Here is a 6,000-nt window from a genome sequence, read left to right as displayed (position 1 = left end):
CACGGTGATTTTCAAGTGGGCAAATCAACGACCCACCTTATAGGTTCCATCCCTTTCACACTGATTGGATAGGATCAGGTCCCTGATTTCGCCTTTTTTTAGGATTTCGGTCTCCCACATATTCCTGGAACAAAAGGTTGAGGCCGATAAATTGTCAAAAGAAGGGTGCACTGAGATCCCATGCAACATATGTTACCAGGTCTTGTCCAATGACACTTTTCATAGGGCTAGACAAATAGAGATTTGAAAAGTCACTTAATATTAAACATATCAATATTTGTGGTTGATGAGATTTGTTATAATGGATTTTGTAATTTGTTTTAATGCTTGGATTGTAGACTCCAGAGTAGATTATGAGGGGTTCTATGGACAAAAATTAGGTTTTTGGAAAAAATGAAGATGAAGATTGAGAAGAGGAAATTTGACTTAATATTTCTCATTTGATATTTTTTTGCTTTTGTTTTTGTTTTCCTTGATCAAACCCTTCACTTCCTTTATTCCTCTCTTCTCTATCTTTCATTTATACTATTGCTTAGATATCTTATAAGAGTGAAAATCTATCCTCTTACAAATCACCAACTAATCAAGTGGAGTAGTTAAATTATTCCAAATAAAATAATTTTCATTAAATAAAAATAATAAATCAAACTGCATTCGCCATTTGTCAACTAAATTTTAATAAATTTTCGACCTTAATAAAAAAAGACAACCAAAATATTCGAAGTTATTATGAGGGGTACATATCATTTTACGCCCTTAGCTTTAGTTTTCGCTGCACTTTCTGCACAGTAATTTTCATAAATTTTCATTCGCGTTTAATTTATATTTGTTTTGAGTTTGGAGAGTGATTATCATAATTTTAATTTCGCTTTCGCATTTAAATTAGTTTCGGCTTCGAGTTGTAAACAAAAGTTTGGATTAATTTTGTTGGTGATATTCGATATTGCTGGAGAACTTTTGTGAGAAATTCCCTCCCATATGAACGGTCGATTTTGCAGGTGATATTCGATATTTTTGGAGAACTTTTGTGAGAAATTCCCTCCCATATGAATGGTCGAGTAAATTTTTGGTAGTATTTTTTTTAACATAGTTTTGCTAGGATTTGGACCATGAGAAATGTGAAGTAAATTTTCCCACTTGACCACAACTAATAGAAACAGTTTGTTAATCTAGTACTAATAATATCTTAATTTTAAATAGAGAAAATACCTTCAACAATTTCTTAAATATGCTAGAATGCAACATAACATAACTTCACCAATTTCTGAAATATGCTAGAATGCAACATAACATATCGTTAGAGTCCTGGCATATTTATTTATGTTACATGTGGGGTTTAAGTTCTTATCTTGAAACTGCATCAAAGATTCGGACTCTAAGCAGTTCCAGTTTCAATTTATTTAACAGTGCCAGCTATAAGCCCAAGACCCAGATCCCACCCTTAAGTGCTGGCACATAGTCCTTGCTCTGCCTCATGCCTTCAGAAATGCCTTGCAAATTTTCTGCCACATGCTTGAGTCAGGTTGGCTTTTTCGGAAAGAAGCCTTGGCCTCATCGCTCATCTTTTTCTGAAAAAATGTGAACTGTTGAGTTAGGTTCATCTAGACCCAGTGACAAGACTAACATAAAGGTTTTTGTTGCAGATTTTTCTTCTAAATCTTACAATTAATCAGAAAAAACAGAAGTAATCAGAGGTAACACAAGTATCAACAACTGCTCAGCTTAATATTACTTATAGGGATAAGATTTTTATTCAACAGGCCATCTATGAGGCTGAACAAAATGTCACTTATATTCCGGATGGCCTTGGATGCCCAGTATATTATCACCCAGACAAAACATTTCAACCTCTGTTTTTCCTGAAGAAGCCAGTATCTCGGCGCCTAAAGGAACCGCAAACACCTGTTCAAACAGTGTTGTTTAGCCAGAATTCAATAGTAGTTCAATCAACCTCTTGACATTTATAAATGTCAAGATGGCATTTTGCTTTGGAGAAATGATAAAGACTTGATCATACATATTGCAAATGCCAAAAAAATTCTCTATACCTTGTCTTTGTAGGAATTTACAGGGTAAGTTCCTCAGAAAGAATACCAAAAGGACACCGCTCACAACCAGATCTCAAATCAATACACCAGTATTTTTGACGTGGTTAAAACCCTCAAAGTGCAAGGAGGGAAACAGTCCACGGCCTGTCCCAACGTGGGTACTACAGACAATTTATTAATCAAAGAATGAAAAATTACATAAGCTTCTCTCATGCACGGATTACCCGAACAATGACCCTCCATGCGCTTTAAATAGAATTCATGGACCAATCGGGTGTCAAGCCACGGATCAAGTGTCGGTAATACCGAGGTGAGAGTGAACCGTCGGATCACTACATATCGTGACCGTCGGATTGTAAGTTACAAAATGTACAACGGTAAAGAAACACACTTTACCTAACTCTAACCTAACTCTATACTAGACCAAGTTGAACTTAACTATATCCTATGTGTCGGAATATCCTAACATCCCCCCTTAAGAACAACTTGGGACAGGATTGAAGGATTTACAAATATGACACAATAGGAGAAGGAAGGAGGCACTAGAGCCTATCCCCCCTTAGTGACAACTTCCTGAACTCCAAGCATATATCGAAGTTTAGTGAACTTCGCCTCTGTGAGAGCCTTTGTGAAGATGTCTGCAACCTGATCATCTGTTGGACAATATTGCACTTCAAGAACATGGTCATGAATGAGCTTTCTGATGAAGTGCATGTGTAGTTCAATGTGTTTGCTGCGCTGATGCTGGACTGGATCTTTGCATAGCTGAATGGCACTTTGATTATCACACCAAAGTGTGGTTGGATGCTGCTGCTCAAAGCCAAACTCTGATAGGATCTGACGAAGCCACAAGGCTTCCTTACTAGCTTCCACGGCACCACGATACTCTGCTTCTGCTGACGAAAGAGAAATGGCAACCTGTTTCTTACAAGCCCATGTAATAGGTCCTGAACCAAGAGTGAAGACATAACCGGCAGTAGACTTCCGATCATCAGGGTCACCAGCCCAATCAGAATCAGTGAAACCAACTAACAGAGGAGCTGCTTTGGCACTGTAATGAATCCCAAACTGTACTGTACCTCGAACATAACGAAGTATTCTTTTAGCTGCTTTCCAATGACTTTCACGGGGGTTTTGCATAAAACGAGCAACAAGGCCAACAACAAAGGAAAGATCAGGACGAGTATGGGTTAAATACAAGAGTTTTCCGACAAGTTGACGGTATAAGGTAGCATCAACTTCAGGAGAAGTACAAGAGACTGAAAGTTTGACTCCAGACTGAAAGGGAGAAGGGGCTGGCTTACAGTCTTCCATTTGAAAATGACGAAGAATATCACAAGCATACTTGGACTGGGAAAGGAAAATACCCTCTTGGGATTGCAAGACTTGAAGACCAAGAAAATAGTGTAAGTGTCCTAAGTCTGTCATTTCAAATTTCTTTTTAAGGCTGGACTTCACATGGTTTATAAGGTTGGGATCACTACCAGTAAGAATAAGATCATCAACATAAAGAACAAGGATGATAAGAGAGTTGCCCACTTTCTTGGTGTAGACAGTATTGTCAGAATGACACCTAGAAAAGCTAGATTCTAAAAGAAAGCTATCCATTTTGGCATACCAAGCCCGAGGAGCTTGCTTGAGGCCATAAAGGGATTTCTTAAGTCGACAAACAAGGCTGGAGTCTGTTTGTATGAAGCCAATGGGTTGTTCCATATAGATTTCTTCCTGCAAGTCCCCATGCAAGAAGACAGATTTAACATCCATCTGATGGACTTCCCATTTTAAAGAAGCAGCAAGGGAAAGAACAAGGCGGATAGAGTTCATTTTGGCAACAGGGGAGAAGGTTTCAGTGTAGTCAATGCCTTCAACCTATGAAAAGCCCTTAGCAACGAGACGAGCTTTATGTTTATCAACTTTCCCATCTGGTCCATACTTGGTTCTGTAAACCCATTTACATCTAACAAGTTTGCGTCCCTTTGGTAGAGGAACAAGATCCCATGTATCATTTGTCATCAATGAATGATATTCTTCATTCATAGCTGCTTCCCAATGTGGATGGCTTGAAGCTTCTGCAAAAGTGTGAGGATCATGATTTACTGGAGCTTGAGCCAGTAAAGAAGAGGCTCTTTCAAACTGAGAACGTGTAGGTCGCTGATCTGTAGGATCACCGGCAAGATCACCTGCTGCATCCCGAGTAGCACGGACCCATCTTGGAAGTTGAGGATCCTGAGAAGGTGGGGGAGGATTATCATCCTCGCTTTCATCATCTGAAGAAGAAATGTTTTCAAAAGTAGAAGAGATAGGAAGAGGACCACATAAATCACTCTGCACAAGCTGTAAAGGGGCTGAGGCGTGCCAAGAGGCACGTTTGTTAAAAATGTCCCGATGACGTTTTCCGAGTACACATCCGGAACAAACACCATCTCTGCAAGATACCAGTATTTTTGACGTGTTTAAAACCCTCCAAGTGCAAGGAGGGAAACAGTCCACGGCCTGTCCCAACGTGGGTACTACAGGCAATTTATTAATCAAAGAATGAAAATTACATAAGCTTCTCTCATGCACGGATTACCCGAACAATGACCCTCCATGCGCTTTAAATAGAATTCATGGACCAATCGGGTGTCAAGCCACGGATCAAGTGTCTGTAATACCGAGGTGAGAGTGAACCGTCGGATCACTACATATCTTGACCGTCGGATTGTAAGTTACAAAATGTACAACGGTAAAGAAACACACTTTACCTAACTCTAACCTAACTCTATACTAGACCAAGTTGAACTTCACTATATCCTATGTGTCGGAATATCCTAACAGTCTTGATGGCATTCAATGATACTAATGACAGAAGGGATCTTTAAACGAGAATACTTTGTGGACAAGTTATCAGAAACTGTAATTTTCCTCGAGCCAATATCCCATCCAGCTGAATTTCTTGCAATGTTTCCTCCCAGAGCTCGACACAAAATCTACATGAGAGAGCGCAAGAAACCTGTGAATAATTAAATATAGGTTTGAACCCACTATAAATAAATATAACATTGTCACTACATTGTCACTCAAGTTAGTGTACGTCATGTGGTGGGATACGCTGTTTTCTTTTTCATCAAGATTTGAATTTCATGTTATGATAGGTTCGTCTGTAATGTAAAAGAAACAGAAAATGAACAACTTAAAAACATATAATATTATCGAAGATCAAGAAGAAGAAAAACAAAAAAATTGAATTAAAAAAATAAAGAAGGGAAAAATGGATTAGAGTACCTGGTGACCGAAGCAAATACCAAGTATTTTAATGCCCATTGTATTCAATGTCTGCACCAGATGACAGAGCTTTAAGATCCATGCATCGTTTCCGAAGGCATCATAACGACTTCCAGTGATCACAAATCCATCATATCTGTAGAGATCCTCCATATCAGGAAACTGGCCATCTACAACTCTGAAAAAATCCCACGTTTCCCCTGCCTCGCCCAAGAAGCTTTTATAGAGACCACCATAACCTCCATATTTTTTCTTCACATAGTGCTGATCTGGAGCACACAACAGAATGCCGAATCTCTTACCCATCCTCATTTTGAGATCTACATATTGCCATACTTTTTCTGGATCCGGAGACGCCGAGATGAGTAGCATTGTAAGAATAGGGAGGGGAGTCTATCTGACAAGATCGGGAAAGACCTGTGAGAAGAAAGGCAGAAAGGGAGAGAATTTATGGAGAGACCTGTGAGAAGAAAGGCAGACTGGATCCGGAGACGCCGAGATGAGTAGCATTGTAAGAATAGGGAGGGGAGTCTATCTGACAAGATCGGGAAAGACCTGTGAGAAGAAAGGCAGAAAGGGAGAGAATTTATGGAGAGACCTGTGAGAAGAAAGGCAGAAAGGGAGAGAATTTATGGACACAGTGATTGATCGTTTTACCAAAATTCGCAAATATTCCAAAATCTAAATT

The 6,000-nt window shown here is 39.2% G+C and overlaps 1 pseudogene across 1 annotated transcript; it reads right to left on the bottom strand.

Annotated features, from left to right (window-relative positions):
• Nucleotides 1–1,472: 1,472 nt before the first annotated feature.
• On the bottom strand, nucleotides 1,473–5,876 carry LOC149223422 (gamma-glutamyl peptidase 3-like; annotated as a pseudogene). The gene is made up of 4 exons (XR_016248965.1): nucleotides 5,313–5,876; nucleotides 4,865–5,017; nucleotides 1,742–1,905; nucleotides 1,473–1,573 (listed from the first exon to the last, which is right to left on the bottom strand). The product of XR_016248965.1 is annotated as a gamma-glutamyl peptidase 3-like (transcript).
• Nucleotides 5,877–6,000: the final 124 nt, after the last annotated feature.

Source organism: Pinus tabuliformis, chromosome Q (genome assembly GCF_031772625.1).
Source record: "Pinus tabuliformis cultivar Carrire ecotype Pingquan chromosome Q, CPIR1, whole genome shotgun sequence".
Lineage (NCBI taxonomy): Eukaryota > Viridiplantae > Streptophyta > Pinopsida > Pinales > Pinaceae > Pinus > Pinus tabuliformis.
This window is presented reverse-complemented; position numbering and strand designations above follow the sequence as displayed.